Here is a 24,535-nt window from a genome sequence, read left to right as displayed (position 1 = left end):
GAAGCAGTTCAACCAGGCACTCCAGTGTGAGATTTGCTTGTCTCTACAAGTGACAACCTATTGCACCAAATTCTTGTTCAACACTTGTTGTTTTTGACTCAAGGAAAACAAATCATACTGGTCTCTTCCTTAACCACATATTCCACAACAAGACCACCCATACATATATCCTAGACAGTACTGAGTAGTTCTATTCATTTAAAATATATGATAAGCAGGTTAGTTTTTCAAAGTTAGACAGGATTGTGCCAGAAACATTTTATTTTTATTTCCCATTATCATAATTTAATGTTTGTCTTTTGAAAATCCATGGTTACTTGAAAAATATGGGAGATTTTGTATTCTAGTGGCATGGCATGATAGAGAAGGAAAGAGAGAAAGAGATTTGGTGACAATAGGGAAATAGGTCTCCAAGCTTATCTGGCCATTATTTAGGTCTTCACTGATCAGTAAAGAATAATCTAGGTGACCAAGAGCAACTGTATTGATGGATAAGAATGTGTTGACAAGAATAATAAAAAGCAAGACAAACAACCCAATGAGAATAACATAGAGTACAGAGAACATTCAGAGACCAGCTAGATAGCTCCGACGACTCAGCATATGAAATAAACATCATTCTAATATTCTCTTTACGTTGTATTTTCATAGGCTCAGGATTTCCCCTTTCCTCTGCCCTATTCACTCTCTCTCCTACTGATTTCCCCTCTATTATTACAATAGTACAGACCTTCAGCAAATGTCAAGGTTCATCATTCTGTTATTTAAGTGTATCCTGACATTGCAGGTATAGAGGATGGCAGGAAGTCCAGCATCCTATTGTCAAAATATACTTAGCAATTTCATTGGGAGTCCATCTTTCATTTGGAAGCAGAGATACATACACTGCAATGTATCTTCATTTCTTAGTACTCTTGCCTGTATGATACAGTTCCTCTAAATGAATATATGTACATTTAAGTTGATAAATAGATAGATAGATAGATAGATAGATAGATAGATAGATAGATAGATTTGTATTTTGCATGAAGTTGCCTTATTAGAAAGAATGCATATTTGTCCTTTGGAGATTGGCTGTTTCCAGCATTGAGTTCCATTTGACATATCTCTGCTATATAGCAACCCTGAAGTTTTCACAATGACAGTTAATTCAACTCAAAGAGTGTAGTAACATGATCTGAGCATTATAGTAGCATGCCTATCCTGAACTTACTCTCAGCAGTTAATGAATTTGGGACAATTTACTCAATATGAATACATAATGGTAATTATCTACTTGTAATCATTTCAACTATAATTTTAAGCAAAACAATAAACTAGGTTGAAAGAAAACAGAATCAGAATCAAATCATTCTGTGGAGAAGCAGAAATTTAGAATTTCAGTCCTGCTTCCAAATATCTTGCCCATCCACTCAGATGACTCTTCTTTGATATTGTATTTCTAATATCTCCTACCAATATATTGAATGCATTTCTCTCTGCTCTCTTTGATAGGAAAACAAAACAAACAGAAATTGTTTTGATCTTGTTGCTTTTTCTTTTTTAATCATTACACCATGAAATCAGTATCCCAAGCCTTTATCATCCCCATGCCACTGAAACTAATCTCGATTTTGGCTAACAATAGCATTCACTTTGCCATATTTAGCATCCAAACTTTCTAAAACACCTCAGGAATATTTGACTAAACTGTTTACGTCTTTCAAGTGCCTTTTTGCTTAGATTTTGAGCTGAGTTTTCTGATTTTATTTTCTCACTCATCATGTCTTCTCTGTCTGTTTTATTGGGGTTTTATGTATCATTTGACTCATGAATATTGGCATATTCCATGGCTCCATGTTGTACCACATCTGTTCTCTAACTATAATCCAGCTCTAAGTGATTGCATTCAGTGCTATGTATTCATAGCATCCCTTTAGCAGCAACATAGATTAAGACATCTCAGCTCCAACATTACTCTGGTTTCCATACCATATCTATATCTATATCTATATCTATATCTATATCTATATCTATATCTATATCCATATCCATATCCATATCCATATCTATATCTATATCTATTTCTATCCATTAACAATAACATGTCATAGCTAAGTTCTATTTCTCCTTCTTAAAAATAGTTTTCGTGTAAGTTTCCTCATGTTTTAGTAGTATCACCATTATTTCAGCTACTCTGACTTTTTTTAGATAGATCTACTATCAGGGAGTCAACAGAATCTAGTGTCTTTGACTTCCATTTCTTATTACCAAATAGAAATACCTACTGAGAAGTGAGTCTGTGAGTCCAATGTCCATCATCTTACATCCAGACAGGTGAAAACTTGTCAAACTTCTGTAGCCTTTCTACATCTGTGTTCTGTCTCTTGCAGTGTAACCAGATTTACCAGAGAAGAGTGATTTGAAAACTACCTGACTTCACTGTTGTGTTGATTATTTGTCTGGTCCCATTGACTACAATACTGACTACACAGTCAGCTCGTGACTGGGACACTGGCAAAACTGAACCCCCATCCTAAACCGCCCTACCCCTCAAGTACCCTGGTAACGTCAGGATCTGACCTCTTCTATATCAGTACAGCAAGGAGGAAGCATGAGCTGACAGACTTCTTAAAAGCTGTGATGTCAGGAACAAGCACAGCATCTCTCTATCACATTTGACCAGATAAGGTGTCAGAGGCAAACCCAGATTCCGTGTATAAGAGAGGAATACACAAAGAATAGATTATGAAATATGTTATCTGTTGGGACCCATCTTCTGGGACTAGCTTCTACATTATCCAACATCGGATCATATCACCCTTCACTTTCAACACTCTAAACACTTTTCATGACACTCGCACTGGGCTTTATACTCCTTAGCATGACCTACCAGATCCTATATGTTCTCTTTAATATTAATTAACACTATTGACATTCCAAACATCTAGGTGACTATAAATACAGCCATGTTATAGTTCATCTGGCATATGTTGTTTAAGGCAGGCTGAAAGAACTGCACCTGTAATGCCTACAAGTGCCAGCATCCCGTATAGGTGTCAATGTATGTCCCACTTGTTTCACTTCCAATGCAGTTCCCTGCTTATAATCTAGGAAATAGTTGAAGATGGCTCCAGTCAATAGGCCTCTGAATACTTGTAGAAGACCAAGGAGAATCTGCTGGCTTCAGGTTTGGCTCAGCTACAAGTATTACAGCCAACTAGGAGGTGAACTAGCAGATGAAAGATCTCTTTCTGTGGCTTATAATTTTTTACTTAAAAAACCTTATTTCATCTTGCCTTTATACATCACTTTCAAATGCTGAACATTAAAGATCTAAGCAAAGTCTACATATACTTATTATAGCTTCAGAAGTGTAATAATCTAAGCCACCTTGTGCACAACCAAACTCCCACAATCTCCCCTATGGAATCAAAGCCTCAAGGTACACGCAATGTATCTAGAGGTAGTAAAGGTCTAAAAATAAACATATGTATGCTTTCAAAGCGACACACCCAAGAATGTTTTAGTCTATAAATGGACTGACAGTTCCTCCACTGACAGGTAATTTCTCTACCCACTTCATGACAGCCAGGAGGAGACATCTCTGCTATTAGTATCAGGAAAAGCTGTGTCTCCGCAGAGGAACAGACAGCTGCTTACCTTCCTGTTTTGTAGCAAATATATAATATTTCTTAGTTGTAAACCTGATGCTTTTGTCTAGACTCCAGTGCCCAGATACATGGTCAAATATTTGCTGGATGTTTGTGCAAGGGTGTTCTTGGACAAGATTAATATTTAAATGGGCAGATCTTGAGTAGATAAATTATCCTTCATAATAACACAATTACACTAAAATAAACATATATCTATATTATATAAATATAACAAAGTGTATTTATATTTATTATTATAAATATAATAATTATATAATACATGTACTATGTTTCATCTGCAATGATTTCTGGACTAAATTAAGGTGATATTCAATATTTAAACATAATGCAGGCAGTCCTTATGTAATTAGAAAGTCTGATTAGATCAAATAATGGACCACAGCACCCAACCAGCACACGTGAGTACCAGGAAGGGAGGGGGCAGAACCTGCAGGGGAAAAAGGGGTGGTTCCCTTGCTGGACAGCTACTCCTACTGGAGAGCCTGAGCTCTGATGGGGGTAGACCAGACTAGGCAGGGCTACAACACCTGGGAGTCTCAGGTTCTCATCTCTCAGGGTTAACTGTATGTTACGACTGTGTAGCAATGTGTTAGAGAAATGTTTGACACTATTTTATCGTGTAATGTTTTACTTATGTCATTACTTACATCTTTCATTTTTCTTTTGGTGGTTATACTAACAGCTAAAAAGCATTCTAATGTGAAAGAATACACACAATGCCACTAACTGACTTCAAACCTACAGTTTTCTTCCAAAAAAAAGAAACCACATAATTATTTAGGTTTAATTTATGGTTATAGGGCAGTACTGTACTGAATGCTTTTGCATTATTGATCTATGTGCATAAGATAATGAAATAAACAATTGAATCAGTCAATGAACCATGGGAATTGTTCAAAATTCAAAACCACTACTGGGATTTTTAGGTATCACATGTCATTGATTTTTACATTTATACTTGAGTCGTGTATTATAAACAGTAGGTTATTTGACATCTTTCCTTAATTTTATTCATTCTTTCCCTTGTGTTTTCCACTTAGCACAGTTAGCATTACTACATTTATAGAATTGTAACTTTTGTTGAGTGTTTAGTATTATTTGATCCAATATTTTTCTTCTCCATAATTTGGATATAGAAAGTTTTCCATGCCTCCATGAGCCATGCTCTACCCATTCTGTGCCTTCTTGAGCTTATGGCCTATAATCATACTCTCTGTTTTATCCTTTATTTTAGTTGACTGAGCATTCACCTCATTCTAGAGCATACATCCCTACTTGTGGGGGGATCTATCAGGTATTGTTCCACTGCAGAATACCAACAGTTTGAATTTTGTTTTGTTGGGTATCAAGTATGTCATAGTTACACTTTTTTATGGAAAGGGAATTTTGGAAACAGAATGGTTCCTGCTTTCAGGTCTTGCTTTAAGATTTTATGGAGAGCAAGAGAATATTATTTAATCTAGGGTTAATTTTTGTGTAGTCATGAGGTAAAAAAAAGTTTTGAATGCTTTTCCTGATAAGCATGAATTGGCAGTTCTCCTTTAAGATAGCTTATCAACTATACCTTCTCTCAGGTCATGTTGCTCTAATACTGTCCAGTGGTTCTTCAACTGATCCTTTCTTTGTGCACATGTACCTGTTGGTATGCACCCAAAGGCTTGAGCGAAGCCTTCAAGGGGCTATATGTTTATATAATTATATAAAGTACCAGATGCTGTTCTGCCCTGTGAACTCAAACCATGCTGGCCTCGATGGACTCCTTGTTCACACCTCAATTCAAAAGAACAACAAAGTTCTGTCTGACGCTTCTCAAACTGTGTGTCAGTCTCAGAAATTTTTTTCAGGCATGAATTTGGATGACATTCAGATTTCTCTTGTACATTTCCTGTGTCCCACACGTTCCTGTGTCCTAAGTTGCCTAATGTCAATATCTGGAGCATCACAATAGAGCTATTTTTGGTATGGAATTAAAACTAGTCTCCATAATCCTCTTCCAGAAATGCTACAGCTAATGTTTTACATTTTTTTAAAATGCTGATCTCAGATAAGAAAACAATCCATAGTTGACATAATAAACACGGATTTTACCCACATATGCATTTACATTTGCAAGAAATTGCATAATTAATAAGAGTTAACATTTCCTTAATTTCTTTTTTTTTTTTTAAAGATTTATTCATTTTATTACAGCCAGATATACACAGAGGAGGAGAGATACAGAGGAAGATCTTCCGTCCGATGATTCACTCCCCAAGTGAGCCGCAACAGGCCGATGCGCGCCGATCCGAAGCCGGGAACCTGGAACCTCTTCCGGGTCTCCCATGCGGGTGCAGGGTCCGGCATTGGGCCATCCTCAACTGCTTTCCCAGGCCACAAGCAGGGAGCTGGATGGGAAGTGGAGCTTCTGGGATAAGAACCGGTGCCCATATGGGATCCCGGGGCTTTCAAGGCGAAGACTTTAGCCGCTAGGCCACGCCGCCGGGCCCTAACTTCTTTTTAACTCATATACATGGAGGTCAGTTATTACAGTAGATCAAAGAATTCATGAAGAAGGAATAAAAGAAATTCCTTTTGGTGAAAAAATTTCTTGAAATCCATGCATAGCTTTTTGATGATGCAGATTTTTCTATAAGCCCTTTGAAGACTTCTCTATTTCTCTGTGTGAAGGCATCTGAACTACTATGATCTATTAATTCTCCCATCAGCTACAGCAAAAGGAGATCATTCCACCACACAGAATTATTGGATAGCTCTCATTTGCTGGGGATATCTTCTTCTGGCTGGAGAATAATATACACAAGCACTCCGGGACTAATACAGGGCAGCAGAGTCTGTGAAATGTGCTTGGTTTTGTTTCCTTTTACTGCTTCTTTATGGGTTTCATATTGTACTTGGATTGAAGCTCATACAGTTTTTAATAAATGTAAACCCCAGGAGCTTAAGAAACATGTTCTAAGCTCTACAGCTATAGTTATTCTTTATTTTATCCTTTACCTCTGAATACTTGCACATGCTGTATTTCCAACTTTCTACTCAACCTTTATCTATTTAGTAAATATTTATTGATTACGTACATCAGTCCACTGTGTGACACACTAAGTGTATAATATATGAAATAAAAATCTGCTCTGTAGTCATGAAGTATGTAATCTTGTGTGGAAATGGATAATACCAGTAAACAAATTAATGAGCATTTAAAGATTAAGGGTGGTAAGTGTTATGGAGAAAATTAACAACAGATTTTGCTAGAGACAAAAATTAACATCAATGCTGACAGCAAAAGTATTATCTTCAATATTAATATATAAAGTTATCTAGTGAATAATTTAAAAAATGAACCACAGGTAACAAAAGAAAGCAGGAGGAGAAATGTGTTTGTGCTGAGATGTTAAGACAAGAAGGAACTTGATGCATTTGGGAGGTGAAATGAAGCCAACCTGGCTGATGGGCAGCAGGGCAGAGGAAACTAGATGAGTTTCAGGATAAACATCACATGGCCCAGGAACACCTACACAACGGCCAGTGATGAAGGTAAATCATCCCACACTGTGATCCGCTTAGATTCCATGAAGACTACTTTATCTCCTCTGTATACAATACAGATAGAAGCAATGTTACCAACTTGGGAACTGGCACAGTCCAGAACATAAAAGGACAACAAACAGTGGTGGTAGCAGTGGAAGGGAGAAGAATGCATGGCTATTACTGTGGGGTGGGTGGATTGCTTATGAATACATGTCAGACAAAGGAGGGAGATGATCCCAGTTTCTAGTTTGAACACTAAGCGAGCAGAGATGTCCTTGTCTAATACAGGAAAATAAGGAGAGTTAGAGATTGAATCAGTTCAGTTTGGTACTCATTGTGATTGGGATGTTTAGAAGTAATCAAAATAAGGACATTCACCAACCAGCTGAACTGATATTTTATAGAGGAGGGCTTGAAAATAAAAATACAGTCTTGATTGTTATTAGAATTTCTATTATGTTTGAAAGCATGAAGTTGAACAAACTTAACTTATGGAGAAAATGCGATCTGAGAATTCTCCCTCAAACTGGCCTCTCTCCAAACGCCCGGAATCTAGATCTTTGGACAAAAGGGGAAGCAGTGAATTGGAAGACAGGGAAGAGGGCACTGTAATCGCACCCAGAACAACGGAGGAAAATATCATAAGAGCCCAGGCTGGAGGAAAGAAATGGGTCACTGAGTTCTATAGCGGTAAAAGTCAATCACCAAACTTGTGAAAAGAAACTTTTGTGAATAATTCAAAAAGAAAGCAACATTAAATAGAGTGATAAGAGACAGAAAGAAAACAAGTAGAGACTGAATGACAGGTAACTTGGAAGAAATGATTTTGAAGGCAATCGGTGAAGTGAAGAAGTTGATGAAAGGAAACACACAATCAAGGAAGAAATTGGTAATGGCAGGTGATGCTATCACGTGCTTCACACCTTTCCTCGCAGTTTCCACTGAAGTAGATCCTGAATATTTGCTAGGGTATCGATTTTGGATGTATACATAAGCTGGTAAAAAAATCAAAATAGTTGCTTTGCATCATTAAAAAGGTTGAGTCTCCGTGATAGTTCACAATTCTGAAAGAACCAAATTTTATGCCAAGCAATATAATAACAAAATGCAATGTTAGCAACATGATTTTATAAAACAGGTGTCTAAACAAAAATATCCTTTCTGTTTAACAGGAAGAAATGGTTGATGACACAGATTCTTATAAAATTATAGTTATTCAGGCATTGTACATCACTGACAATCCTCTGCTTATATAAAAACAAGAACTTCCATGGCAAAAACAGAGGGTTTGACCTCACATTTAACTTCAAAATGCACTTTTCCTAAAATTTTGGTAAAAGAGGCCAAATTTTCAGGTCATCTTCTGAAAATATGAGAATTTGTCAGCTCTCCCACATATGGAGGCATAATAGGTGAAGAGCAGGTAACAAGCCTGAAGGAAGAGGAGGAGAGGCAGATGTTTGACTTGTCCCTGAGCAAGTCACATTGGGCTTGCACACTGGGAGTACCCGGGCTAATGCCATGACTTCACTTCCTGTTACCAACAAGCACGCTTACAGACAGCATGCCATGGCTCACAAGGATGGATCCCACCATGCTTATTGGAAATGGAATTGATTTCTTTCTTTGCTGATTTACTGTATGACTTCAGCACTATGCTGAATAAGAGTGATAGACTTATCTTAGTCTATATCTCAAAATCTTTGACTTTCCTTTTGTATTATATGGCCTTCAGGACTTTATTATGAGACATTTTCCTTCAATAACTACACTGTTCAAAATTTTTATTGTGAAGAATTGTTGGCTTACCAAATACCTTTTCTGCAGTTATTAATGTGATCATGATTTTTGCACTTCATTCTTCTCATGTGACATAACACATTTGTCAATATACATAAGGTACATGATCTAGTATCCCTGGAATGAATCCCACCCGGTTATGGTGAATGATCTCTTTCATGTGTCTTTGGATTCGATATTCTAGTGTTTTGCTGAAGAATTTTGAAGTTATGTTTATCAAGAATGTTGACCACTAGCTTTTATTGTTGGTAATGATTGTGTCTGTTCCTGGTTTGGGTCTCAAAGTAATGATAATCGCATAAAATAAATCAGGAAGAATGACCTCATCTTCGCTCATTCGAAATAACTTTAGAAATTGAAGTTAACTCTTCTTCAGACATTTGATAGAAATCATCAGGGAAGCCCTCCATTTTAGGATTTTCTTTGATGAAAATAATTATTATTATTGATTCAGCCCTGCAACTTAGCTTTACTTCAATCTGGCTCCCTGTTTATGGCCTGGAAAAGCAGCAGAGGATGGCCCAAGTGCTTGGGTTCCCTACTCCCAGGTGGAAGACTCAGAACACGCTCCTGGCTCTTTGCAACTGTTCAGTTCTGGCTATTGAGGCCATTTGGGCAGTGAATCAGCAGATGGAAAGTCAATCTCTCTCTCTCTCTCTCTCTCTCTCTCTCTCTCTCTCTCTTTCTCTCTCTCTTCCCTCTATCTCCCTTTCTCCATCATGCCCCTTCTTCCCCATCTGTAATTCTGACTTTCAAATAAAATAAATAAACCTTTAAAATTTATTTTCAAAAAACCAACAATATTGAATTACTTCTCTGTTCTCTTTGACTTAGCAGAATCCCAGAGAATCTGAAAATTTCCATTTCTAGGTGATTCATGTCTGGCACTTATTTAGCTCTTTTAAATGAGTTCATGGTTTCTTGAGAGCCCTAGACACATTTTGTCATATAACACTTTATGCACACTGAAAGACTAGTGATGGCAACCTGGCTTCCTCAGTGACTGTCCTAGAAATCCTAAGCTGTCCGTTTGTTTTCTCACCTTCTGAATTTTTCATGGACCATCACTAGAGAGTACTTTAGCTCACAATATGCCACAGTTTCAATTTTAGAAAACACCCCCAAACTCAAATTTCTTCCTACCTCACGTAGTGGGAGGTGCCCAAAAATGGCTAGATCCTCCCTATAAACTTCTTCCTGGGCCTGTTTTAGTACTAGAGTCTCAGAGTCCTTGCCCTGTGTCCATGCATGTGAACACATGAGAATACCTACGGAGCTCTAATCCCCCATAGACCTCTGCAACCTGAGGATGCCCTAAGCTCAGTTTGCTGTTGAGCGTCAATGCTGAGCTCAGCTGTACTACCTGATGCTGCACCTGTGGAATTGTGCAACTGAGACCATGCACCGTGTTAAGCACTGAAGCAAGTCCATTGTCTCTGCCAGCACTTGCCTGTGGATGACATCACTTCATCAGTCTGGTAATGATTCCCTAAGCAGGCCTGGGAGGCCTTGCCTTCTGCCTTAGGTAGTATGAGTGATAACAGAGGCAGCCTCTTAGCTGCTTAGGAAAGTACAACATGGGTCACACCTGGCTCTCACAGTCACCAGGCTCTGTTAAATCTTCAGAATGCATAAGAGGCCTGTAAGAAGCAAGTGACAGTACAGGCCAGGCCAAATATGTCTCACCAGGGCACAGTTCTCTGCCTAATACTGGGATAATCCCACAGATTCTCCATCCAGGGACAGAAATCATTAAGTTCTACACACTACAAACCCTTGCTTTGCCAGTTTTGCAGAGAACCATGAGGGTAAATTTCTGGTCACTTAGATTGGCCCCAAGCTGGTCATATCTGGTTCCCACAGTCACAGGTGTCTGCAAAATCCCCCAGAGGATTTTCCAGGGCCATCAGAAGCTGGCAGCGACACACGCTAGCAAGAGTCCTGTTCCCACACAGAGCACTTCTCAGACTGATACTGAGGATTCTGGAGTTTGAGTGCATCAAGTGGCCTGGGCTCTTTGGACTTCCTCACATCCAGGGCTCTCTGTGCTTGTTCGAGTCCAGAATCTCAGGGTGGTAGGTTGAGATCTGTGCTACTGGGTAGGGTGTGATCCTAATCTCCGTCTCCTTGCTTCTTGCTGCAGTTGGAACTGTTCCTTCTGCTGATAGTTGGAGGAGAGAAGGCAGAAGCCCCCTACTTTAGGAAACTGGAAATACTCTCTCCACAGGATATAACTCAAGACAAAGGGTTCAGTCTGATTGAATTTATCCTGATTCTGCTCAATCTTTTCAATGACAGTGAGATTGACCTTATTGTCATTAGTTTACATGTGAGGAAAACTATGTTTTGGAAGTTAAATAACTTACACAAGAATTCACAACTGATACGTCTGGGATCCAGGGACCAAGACCAGCTTATCAACCTCAAAGCCCAAAGGTAATAGCTTCACAGAGCATCAGTGGCCAACGTGGTTAGAGGTGTATATAGGAACTGTAGTACCCATGTAGTGCTCAATTGCAGTCACAGCAACTCCATGAACTTGAGCAACTTGATTTTTCCTAATCTGTCTGTCTACTCACCAGTACAGTGTGCATGATTTGGATTTCAGAGAGTATTTACACAGAATTAATGAATTTAAGGAGATAACATTATTATGCAGTGTACTAAGTCACCATCTGTTAATACTGGCATCTCTCATGGGCACTAATTTGAGTTCTGGCTGCTCTGCTTCTGATCCAGCTACCAGTTAGTGTGCCTGGGGAAGCATTGGAAAATGAAAAACAAAACAAAACCTTTAGTCTCTGCAACCCCTGTTGGAAACCCAGTTGGAATCCCCGCATCAGCCATGGTGGTAATGGGCCTTTGGAAGAGAATCAGCAGGTTAGAGGCTTGCTGTCTCTCTCCTTCATCTCTCTCTCTCTCTCTCTCCATCTCTTTCTCTCTCTCTCTCTCTCTCTCTCTCTTCTCTCTCTCTAATTGTGACCCTCAAATAAAAATATAAATCTTTTCTTAAATAACTTTAAGCTCTGCAATGAACTCAGTACAAAACAACCATTATTCTGACATCTTTTATTAAGATGGACCATTTTTCTGCACTTGAGAAGGTCACATCTTTATTACAGCATCCCTATTAGTTTGGCGAGCTGAGATGCTTCGCAGTCAAATCATTCTGAATCACCTTTGAACGTGTATCCAACATAAAAAAAACTAAAAATTGAATTTCAGAATTCTGACAACATTGTCACTGTATATGCATTAGCCTGATGTTCAAACTATCATCCCTACCTAATAAGCTTTGTTTTGCTGTAAAGAGACAGGAACTAAATCCATCAGCACTCTATCAGCACCAAAGCTGGAAAGCCCTCCAGTTACGTTTGGAGGCAAACATTCTACAGAGCTCGGAGGAAGTGTGATGTGTCACGATATTGTAAACTTGCATGAAGTCTGCATTCTAAACACGCACTAGGAATAGGGAAACTGAACACAAAAGAACAGCTGGGTCAGCCAGGCTTCTGAGTAATGATTGTGCCTGAACTAATTGTTCCTTTCTCCTACAAACAAGAGAAGGCAGTCAAGTGGATGTGGCAGATCTGGGTTGCTCTAAGATGACAGAAAAGGGCTCCAGCTTTTTCTGTAATTGCAGTCCCTTGTTCTTGTGGCTTGTACATGCAATAAATGTCAATCTGTGAGAAGGACCAGCTCTTGAATCCCATCAAAATTTTTCCTGGAAACCTGGAGCATTGAACTTTATATCCTCTCATGTTGTGCCAGAAGCAGCAGGGCATGCCACATGACTAAAACAACATGCTCCAAGGAAGGCTAAGTTTGTTTTGTTGGCATAGAAATCATCTGCCTAATTGACAGAAAAACCAGAAGTAAGAGCTACTTGACACTTACTTCCTAAATGTTGTACATTCTAGCCAGGCCGTATGGGGGAAGGGCAGGCAACTAAAAAATATCAAGCACAGAAATAATAATAATTAACAATTTTAAGAGTTAAATGATAAGACATACATGCATGTCATTGCTTTCCTGGATTGGAAACAACGAGATGTTTCCTGGATGGAACGAATGATATTTATGCCAAAGTAGTAACAGAAATCACTGCAGAATGCTGGAAAACTTCTTAATTTTATCATATATTTGAGAACTTGTTAAACAGAGGAAAACTTTGGGTTCCCAGATATAGTAATTAAAGATTTAGCAAAAATTCAAATTTAGAAGAGATGAGACAACCACCAAAAGATGAACAATTCCAGGCTGTTCTTTCCAGTCTGCATGAATGTCCCTGTGCGGTCATCCAAACTGAGATTTTAATCCCCAGAAATTTGAACTGACACAATACATAATTCTCAATTACTTGAATGTTACAAAAAATAATATGAACCCCCAATATTTCTTATAGTGCTTTCATGGTTTTTCATTTCATTTACATGTAGAGAGCTTTACAGTATATTTTCCATTTTTAAAAATTAATCTTTTGCAGTCATTGAAATAATTTAAAAATGTCATTGATGGATTTGTTTCACAAATGAATCATCAATACAGATAAACTACTAAAATTAGTCATCAAAATGATTGCATAAAAGTTGTATTTAAAGTCAAACATGGAAAAAAATCATTTTGTGTTAGAAAGAGAAATGCTTGAGTGTTCAGATGAGCTTAATTTCTAAACCATCCCAGTAACACTTCAACCTTCAACTAAATAAGTCATTGGACTTCCACTTGAAAATTTAGAGACGGAAATACCATCATGCTGCTAATCCTACATACATGAAACATGAAATTTGCTAACTGCATGTAAATAAAAAACTTTTTAAAATATAAAATCTTACATATCTCCTCGCATCCTGTTCCATATGCATGCTATGACATCTGTCTCAACAATATAGATGAAGGAAGGAAATTTTAGCACTTATGTGATGAAACTTAATTCAGTAAAAGCAGCAGAACTGAGTATTTACAAGGCCTCCTTCATCACAAAGCTTACCACCAGCTAAACAATAGGATCACAACAAATGGGACTTTCAGTAAGGGCATGTGAACATTTGACAAACATTTAAAACAATATTAAGAAAGTAAACCAGTACAAATAAATATTTGCCCGCAATGCCTGTCATGATGGCAGCTCTCTCAACAACTCATAAATTATTCAGAATCACAACTTCTCAGAAAGGAGCAAGAGATAAATCATCGTCCTTTGTGCTGGATCATAAATGGATCCATTTTTTCTTTTTCCTTAAAGTGATTGGACATTGGCTGAAAACACAAATTTTCTGAAGTCTCACTCTTGATAGAAATGTGGTCTTTATGGTGACATCTAGTCATCATAAGTATCATCTTTTAAAAAGGTTTAAGTAATAAATAACAGCACAGTTCAGCATCAGCCATCACTGCCTAGGTTCTCATATTTAATGTTGGAATTTTTAGCATGATTAGTTTATTTTCAACTGCTTTGCATCAGTTACGTTTTCCGTGTGTCTTTAAACATATGCATTCCCAACAATGCCTGGGAGAAAAAATTGATTTCCATTAGCCACAACAGAATACCATAGATCAAGTGATTGAAGCAACAGACATTCAGTTTTTGCAGTTCTGGATGCTGAGAATTCTGAGCTCTGCCATGGCTCTTGTAATCACTTTACATGACCAAGACCAGGGAGAGAAGAAGCAGGCATTCTTCTGTATCAGCTCAGAAGGATGTTAAATGTAATTGCCAGCGGAAGCCTGCCTCTCCAAAGACGATCACATTGGAGAGCAGATATAAGCACAAAAGTTACAAGAGGTATCAACATTCAATCCATAGGAAAGGAGTGAATTGATTAGTAATCTATATTGCTCAATATCCTTGATGGTTTAGTGCTGCAAAAAAGTGTGACTTTCCACTTGAACAGTAGCCTTGAGTCCCAAATGTTTTAACTCAGTCAGAAGTCACGAAAGAATAATAATGTTGCCAGCAGTGGAATATAAAAAAAATACTATATAAAATATGGATAGAAGTTTATAAATCTCAATATGTATTTTAATATATATTATATATATATATATTATTAATTACATTGTATTATGTGACACAGTTTCATAGGCTCTGGGATTACCCCAACCCCTCCCCCAACCCTCCCCCCCATGGTGGATTCCTCCACCTTATTGCTGAATTACATTTCAAATTCAGTCAAGATTCTTTCATTGCAAGCATATACCAAGCAGAGTCCAGCATCTTATTGTCCAGATAAATTCAACGGTTTCCTGAGGAGACCATCTCTGGTCTGAAGGCAGAGCTGGCAGAATATCATCCCGATCAATTTAAAGCCACATCATAACATCAACGACAATTTACAACATTGTGGAATTAATTGACATGGTATTGAGTAACCAATATGTCAAAAAAATGCAAGTACTTAACCACATCCTGTGACTACTTCATTGACATTTCAATTTTAGTTCATATACTACCGGTTTCTATACACCTTAAAATGGCTATAGGATACTATTAACAAAAACACCGTGTTTTTGTAACGAGATTACACAGCAAGATAGAGCATCTTAGCAATGTCATCTTTTAAAATTTTCTTCGCATTTTTTTACTACTTTCTCAAAACATGTCCCTTAAGTGTGTAGCATTCATTTTTATAATTCTTCCTAGAAACAATATACAAAGGAGGTGTGCTTCTTCCCAAGCACACGGCTGGAAGATGCTTCCCAAGGCCGAAGGCGTCTTCTCGTTTCTCACTGGTTGTTTTGGCCTTGGTCAATATATTTTTAAATCTTTTTTGTATCTGTTACAGGAAACAAAAAATAATCGGAGAAATTTGATCATTAGTGTCATTCAAGTGCGTGAAATAGTGACAATGGGAAGATGCCAATGAGGTGTAAGGTGGAATGGAGCGGGATTGAAGAATGAGCACCAAAAAAACTGGATAGTAGGAATAAGTTATATAGCTCAAATAGCTTAGTATGTATTTTGTGAGCAAGTAGAAAGAAGAGACTACAATGATCTAACCAAAAAGTAATACAAAGCAGGAGAAAAATTGGATTACCCTGCATATACACAGTGAAATGGTACAATATGTCCCATAAATATGTACAAATATGGTTAACTTAAAATGAGTTCAGCATTTTTTGATTTATGTATTCAATAAACATTTATGGAAGACCAGTTTCAAACTGGAAAAAAAGGCCCTGCTTGCATGGATTTACCATTAAAGGATAGAAAATAATAAATAAACAAGTAAAATGTAATAGGTTACTGATCAATTAAATAAATCTTAGTAAAGTGTCATTATTTACCCATTGGTTTAGCATTGTGACAAAATTTTGCTTTCAGTAATGCTTGTCCATTGCATACGACCTAGGCCCAATCAAATGTGTTGACACTGCGTAGGAGGGCGAATGCTGACCCTGGATCAGGTGGTAAGGCAGCTCAACTCTGACCCTCAAGATCTCAATCTCAGGCAGGTTAGTCGAAGAAGGTGTTTGGATGTGTGGAAACAAGCTTGAGCCAGGCTTGCAACTTGCACTGTAACTTACAGTTCATCCACTGGTCAATGAAGGTCAAGGAGCACAGCATCTCACCCAGCCCCTCAGGAGACAGAACTGCAGAGCTGGAGAGTCGGACAGTAAAGAAGATGGACGTGGAGAAGCGTAAGAAAGGAGGCCAGTGATACCTTTTGCAAGGTGTGGAGGCTACTTTACAGGTGTGGTGAGGAAGGAGGTGAATGACCCAGCCAAAAAAAACACCTGAAGAAGATGAGAGAGTGAGTCACAGAGACGCCTGGGAGAAATACTTCAAGTAAAAAATCCTTGAAAGAGCATGCAAAAAATAAGGGGAGAGTGGCAGAAAATGGGGTTACATAGGCAAGTCAGGACATAAATTTTCTAGAGCTCTTTTGTTCAATGAAAATAGGTCAATTTTTCTCTAATTAAGATATGAAGATTATGGGAAGGAAAACCACAGTTGGTCATTTAAGTAGTTTTTGTTTTAACACTCAAAACTGTGGGCTGTCTGCTGATGTCACACACAAAAAAATGGAAGTTGAGAGTTGCAGAAAGGCACATACTTACTGATAAGGAGAAATTGAAAAATTCTCCATGCAGAATCATGTACAAAGTATATACTCACAGTTCTTAAAAGAAAAGATAATGACTATTCAAGGTTAGGTGGTTTACAGTTTGCTCTGCTGAATTTAAGAAATAGTTGAGCTAAGCATAAAAAGTCACTACAAGCCTCACTGAGCACAAATGTCCCTTCATTTATGTAGCATATACATTTCCAAAAAGATCCAATGGATTATGAATTCCAAAGTGACATAATTTCTACACTGCCATTATTCATGTAACCGCATGCAAAAACTAAACTGAAATTTCCCTAAACAAAAAAAATCAATAACTCTGCTCTATAAAAAGCTGGCATGCAAAAAGCAATACCCTTCATATAAATACAAATAGAATATATGGTGTTGAAGATGGCCACGTTTGCAAAAGGAAAACTATGATTTTATCGATATAAAGTATATAACTTGGATCTCAATAAGAAATATCCACATTTCTAAAAGAAAGTTTATAAAACATTTTTAAATCACAGAAAATAAATTTAAAATAGGTGAAATTATAAATGGACCAGTTTTTCTTAACATGGTTGAAACACAATAAGATACCTTTTTCTTTTCCTAGAATTAGATGAGTTGACTATAAATTTAATTTAAAAAAAATGTTCTGCACCTTAAATGTCGACAAATATCTTGTTAGAGTTATAAGCCAGTCTAGATTATCCCAAATCTGCCAAGATCAACAAAATTATACTTCAACACAACAAATGGCTAAATACTAAAATGAAATAGACACGAGACAACTGAATGGTACCCTATAGCCATTTTAAGGTATATAGCAGCCGGTCCTGTCCTGTATATAAACTAAAATTGAGATGTCAATGAGCTAATCATTGGTTGTGGTTAGGACTGGTTTTTTGGAGTTTTTTTGTTTGTTTGTTTGTTTGTTTGTTTTTTAACATACTGGTTACTCAAAACCATGTCAATTCCATAATATTGCAAATTGCTGTTGATGTTATATTGGAACTCTTAATTGACTGTGATGATATTATACCAGCTCTGACTTCGGACCAGAAATGGTCTCCCCAAGAAACTGTTCAACCCATCTGGACAATAAGTAGCTGGACTCCATGCTTAGTATATGTTTGCAAGGAAAGAATCTTGATTGAACTTGAACTGTAATGCTGCATCAAGGTGGAGGAATCCACCAGGGGGGAGGGAAGGGGAGGGGTGAGGGGATTCCCAGAGCCTATGAAACTGTCACATAATGCATAACATTAATAAAAAAAAAAGAATGTATCAAAGCTATGAGGAATTGGATGCATAAAAAGACATAGTGACTAATGGAACAGGATAAATTTTCAGAAATCAGTTGTGTTGCATATGCATATATGTATATATACATATAAGATTGTGACAACTCGTTTCTATGTGACATCACAAGGTATAGATAAAAAGGTAAATATCTTAACAAGTAGAATTTAGATAATGGGATGTTCATACCAGAAAATAATCTAGAAGTTAGATGCCTCTACAATCTGGAGATAGGAAAACTTGCTAAATAAAACTCAAAACATCACAAGACAGGATAAATAAATAAATACAAATTATAAAATAGAAAAGACTTTTGTCCTGCCTTAGAAACCATGAACAGCAAATGAGACAGTTAGCAAAAGTATTATCAGAAATACTGACACCTACAACACAGACCTTCAAATATTCATAGAAACTATATACCATATTGTAATTCCATGTTTCAATGAATACTTTAATGTCCCTTCATTTTCTACGACAGATCATGTATCAGTCACATTAGTCTCAGTAAATTTAAAAAGATTAAAACTGCACAATGTATTTTCTCCTACCACAAAAATAAAAATGAAAGTCAACAATAATAATGGAACACTTATAAACACTTGGAATTTAAACAACATGCTACCGAATGATTAAAGGATCATTAAAGAAATATAAAAGAAAATTTTAAAAAGCTGTTATGAAATAAATGAATATGAAAACACAAAAGTATCGAAATCTATGAGATAAAGTAAAAGCAGTTTTAGGAAGAACATTTAAATCACTAAATATTTAATTTTAAAAAAATGAAAGGAGACTGTCTCTTGAGCCAACCCTGTGGCATTAACAGATTTTGCAGCCTACTGAAGTGCCCACATCACATATAAACACTGGTTCAAATCCTGGATCCTGCACTTTTAATCCAACTTCCAGCTATAGCACCTGTGAAATATAGCGAACCCATGACTCAAGTCCTTGGGCCCCTACACCCTCATAGAAGATCCAGATAAGCTCCTGGTTCCTGGCTTCAAACTGGTCATCTACTTGCCATTATGGCTATTTGGGGAGTGAACCAATGGTTTCCCAGATCACAAACAGGGAGTTCAATGGGAAGTAGACAAGAACTGGAACCCATATGGGATCCTGGCAGACGCCAGGGGAGGAGTTTAGCCATTAGGCTACCATTAGGCTACTGAGCTGGACCCTAAAATATTTTTTTTAAGTGAGAGAGAATGTCTCAAATTATGGATCTAATAATGACTCTTTCAGACAGAAAAGCAAACAAACAAAACACCACTCCCCAAATCAGCAGGATAGAAATAAGGATCAGACAAGAGATAAATAAAATTGATAACAACAATAACAAAGACCTCAAAAGATTAATAAAACAAACTTGTGTTATTTGAAGGGTTGTGCAAAACAGATGAATTTCTAATCAAACCATCAAATAAAGATAAAAATTGAATAAAATGAGGTGAGGAGGTATTACCACCAATATTGATGAAATACAAAGTCATAAGAAACTGAGATGAAAAAGTACACACTAACAAAGAAGAAAATGTCAAACAACTTTCTGCTTGTATGTCATCTACGGAGATTAAATTTTGAAAAGACCTAAATAGTCTATGCATATTCATAAAAAACAATAAGGTTAAAACAAAACTCAAATGTGTTCTATCAAGGAAAAATCTTCCGATGACTTAAATACTGAATTCCACAAAATATTCAGAAAGAAACTCCAATAGTTTTCAAGCTATACCAAAATAACTTGGAACTCTGCCAAAATCTCTTCACGTATGTGCCTAGCATCATTGATACCAAAACCAAACAGACATGATACGAAAACTCTAACCTTAGTGAACACACCTGCAAAGATTCTCCATAAAATATTCGCAAGTCAAATACAAAACCACATCAAGAAGGTCATAGAACATGAACATGAACAAGGATTCTGCTTTCATGAACTAATAAACAACACAAATCACATCAATAGGATGAAGAACAAAAACCCACTGGTTGTCTCTGCAGACGCCAGGAATACATTTAATAAGCTCAGACATCACTTCTTAGTAAATTTTTTAAAAGAGAGAGAGACCTTCACAAATTCTGTTTTTAAGGAACACACCTCATGCCTGTGAAGGCTAAACATGACAAACCAACACTCAGTATCAAACATCTGTAAGGAACCAAACGAGGATGCCCACTTTGACCACTGTGTCAGTGTTGCGCTAGAAGCTGTAACAAGAGCAGTTAGGAAGGAGAAATAGAGGCACTGTTGAAATCAGAAAAGTCAAATTCCATAAGCTTCTAAACAACATGGTGTTTTACATGGAAGAATATACACAATGCAGCAACAACAGCAGTTAGAATTGATCAAACAGTTCAGTGAAGTTCCAGATTGCAAAATAAACACACAGAGAAACAGAAGCCATTTATATGCTGATGATGAATTCCCTGAAAGAGAAATCAAGAAGGGAATCTCTTTCCCAGTAGTCACCGTAAAACCAAATATGTAGGAATAAATTAACCAGAGTGAGAGTTCTCCACAATGAATATTATAAAGCGTAGATGAAGGAAATCGTTAAGGATGCAAAAAAGGAAAAATATTAATCATGCATGAATTGTAGAAATCAGTACTATGAAAATGCGTATTAGAGATAAAGCAGTCTACAGATTCTGCAATCCCTATTCAAATACTGATGACAATCTTCGTAGAGTTAGAAGAAAAACTCCTGAGATCCATAGCATTTTACAAAACATTCAGGACAGACGAGATAAAACCAAAAAAAGAAAAATTAACAGGGAAACACCATAATTATCTGACTTCAAATCTACAGCACATAAAACAGTGTGGTACCTGCATGAAAACCACTGCATAGAGCACGGAAACAAAACAGAGCCCAGAAATTAATCCATGTGAATATGCCATTCAGATTTTTGAAAAAAGTGGTCATACTGTACAGTGGAGTTAGGATAACCTCTTCAACAAATGGTGCTGACAAAGTAGATGCACTTATAGAAAAAGATGGAATTAGTTCCACATATCTCACTATAAGCAAAATTCAACTTAAATTCAACCCAAGAGCAAAATGTAGGTCCTGAGACTGTGACGTTGCTGGTGTAGAAACGAGTCTTCCGACAGTATCCTGGGAACAGATAACAAAAGCAAAGCTGAACAAATGGGGTGACATCAAACTCAGAAGTCCGCATAGCAAGGAAACAGTCATTGAGTGAGGTGTGCATTCACAAGGAAATATTATTCAGCTATAAGAAATAAATTCTATCATTTGTATCAAAATGGATGCAACCGGAGACCATGTTGAGTTAAATGAACTGGACACAGGAAGACGAGTGCTAACCCATTCTTTCTAGAAAAAGAAATTTTAAAAAGAAGAACAAAGAACTGCCTGTGTGTCTCAGTATTGTTACAAATAGTGTTTCATCAAACTTCTTTCATAGTTTTGCAAAATGAAAGATTCAGAATAGCATGCTATGACAATTTTAATGATTTTAATTGATTACCTCTATTTGATGATAGTTTTTTGATTCAATTATTGTTTATAACACATGTCTGCATCCTCATGAATTCAGTGTCTTTATGTATTAGTTGTTAAATTTCTTATTTGGCAAAACATAAATGTTTAACTGGAATGTAAACTTAAAATATGCTATCTCAAAAACTAAACAAGAAAGAAGTATAAAAGGGAGATTTAGAGTAACAGAGAAGGGGAGGGAGAGAGGAAGAGAATATCACTAGATTAATAATGAAACCTGTTAAAAGCTAATTAAAATGAAAAACTAGTAAATAGAATACAACAAAACCAAAATGACAAAACACAAAGATAGAACACTCTTGAAATAAAGGATAAAAATGATGGAAAGTCTATATTTAAGTGTGATAGAAAATTATACAAAGAACTGATAGAAAAATCAAGCAAATGTCTCTTAGCAAGGATGACCAAGCTTACAGATAAGAAAAATGTAATCAAAGCTACATGGAGAAAAGACATCACTCATGGACAAAAATCCAAATTGAAATCATATTATATTGTTAAATGAACAGGGAGTCATATACATTTCCTATTGAATTGTAAAACGCACAATCCCTAAAGAAAGGAATTTGATGATGTCTAAGAAAATTGCAATGGCATGGAACCTTTAACCCAGTGGTAACAACACCAAGACTCTGCCTCAGAGACACAAAGCAAAATTACAAAACAAACAAAGATATTATGGCATTTCTGCTTGCAGCAGCGAAAAATCAGCACAAAATAAATAAAAGTTTACTGGGAGAAGACATCTAAAGCGTCCACCCAGGCAACTGTTTATAACTATATAAAGAAATCAGCGGTATAGCTATGCATCCTGTGTGCCACCACAGGGACATGCCTTAAAGCAGCAGGTTGTAAACTGCTATTAAAAAGGTGTAAGAGTGCAATCAGGAGAAAAATACTGTGCAGCCTGTCAAGAATTACCAAAACATGGAGAAGAACATTCTAGTAACACATATACATATCTGTTTAGGATAAGAACTTGTTTAAAAAGTATAAAATTCTAGAAGACAGGAAAACAGGTAATGAGAAACTATAATTCTTTATATTGTATTTTACATTGTATATCAGACTGTAAAAATTTCAAATGCCAATAAAATGGTTTTCATCGCTATAACTGTTTGAAATCACTTTAACGAATTTGTACTGGGCCTGGCGCGATGGTGTAGTGGTTAAAGTCCTCGCTTTGCACTCGCCGGGATCCCATATGGGCAGTGATTCTAATCCTGGCGGTCCTGCTTCCCATCCAGCTCCCTGCTTGTGGCCTGGGAAAGCAGTCAAGGACGGCCCAAAGCCTTGGGACCCTGCACCCGTGTGGGAGACCTGGTGGAAGCTCCTGGCTCCTGGCTTCAGATCAGCGCAGCACTGGCCATTGTGGCCACTTGGGGAGTGAACCTTTGGATGGAAGACTTTCTTCTCTGTCTCTCCTCCTCTATGCATATCCGCCTTTCCAATTAAAAAAAAAATCCATGCTGAAACATATTTTAAGTCTAAGAATCATAATTTAGTTTTTAAGACATAACATAATTTTCTAATGTAAATTAATGAAACAGACTTTTTGGTGCAGGAGAAAACACCACAAGAATGCCCCATGTATTTCACTGAAATGGCAATTCTACTATGGAACAAAGTAAGAGAATGACTCTGGTGGTGAGTTTCTTTTTAAAAATCAATTTAGTAGTCAAATGGGGGCTGGGGGAGGAGGGAGAAATTCTTTGCATAATAAAATTATCTGATACTTTGTTCTGCTGTCATTTAGGTTATGAAGATCTTTGTAAATACTGGATATCAGGAACTGTTTGTTGGGTGGTATGTAAAGATTTTCTCCCATTCTGTTAGTTGCTTTTTCACATTTTTGATTATTGTCTTTTCTGTAGAGAAGCTTCTTGGTTTGATGTAGTCCCACTTGCCTGTTTTGGCTTTGCCTGCCTGTGCTTTTGGTGACTTTTCTGTCTTTACCAATGCCTAGATCTTCCTGTAGTTTGTTTCATGTGTTTTCTTCTAATAGTGTAATGGTTTCTAGGTGCAGATTAAAGTCCTTGATCCGTTTAAACCTGAGTTTTGCATAAGGTGAGAAGTGGGGGCACTGCATCTTCTGCAGGCTGCTATCCAATTGTCTGATCACCATCTGATGAAAAGACCAAGTTTTTCCCTGAAATATCTTCAGTTCTATTGTTAAATATTATATGGTTACACATGTGTATGCAACGCTGTTGAGAATTAGGTGAAGGAAGTGATCAGGCATGTTTCAAATGAGCAAATTTAGTGACCAATAGACATATGAAAAATAATCAGGCTCCCTAGCTATCAGGGAAATACAAATAAAAGCCACATTGAGATCCCGCCTAACTCCAGTGAGATTGGCCCACAATCAGAAATCTACCAACAACACCTGTTGGCATGGATACGGGGGAAAGGTACCCTACTTCACTGTTGGCGGGAGTATTGGCTAGTACAACTACTATGAAAGTCAGTATCAAGAGTACTAAAACAACTGAAAATTGATCTGCCGTATGACCCAGTTATTCCATTTCTGGGAGTATATCCAAAGGAAATGAAATGAGAAAGTGACCTGTAGTTTGATATTTATAGCAGTACAATACACAATAGGAAAGGCATGGAAACAACCCAGATGCCCATCAAAAAAACATGAATGGATAAAGAA

Source organism: Ochotona princeps, chromosome 1 (assembly GCF_030435755.1).
Source record: "Ochotona princeps isolate mOchPri1 chromosome 1, mOchPri1.hap1, whole genome shotgun sequence".
NCBI lineage: Eukaryota > Metazoa > Chordata > Mammalia > Lagomorpha > Ochotonidae > Ochotona > Ochotona princeps.
This window is presented reverse-complemented; position numbering follows the sequence as displayed.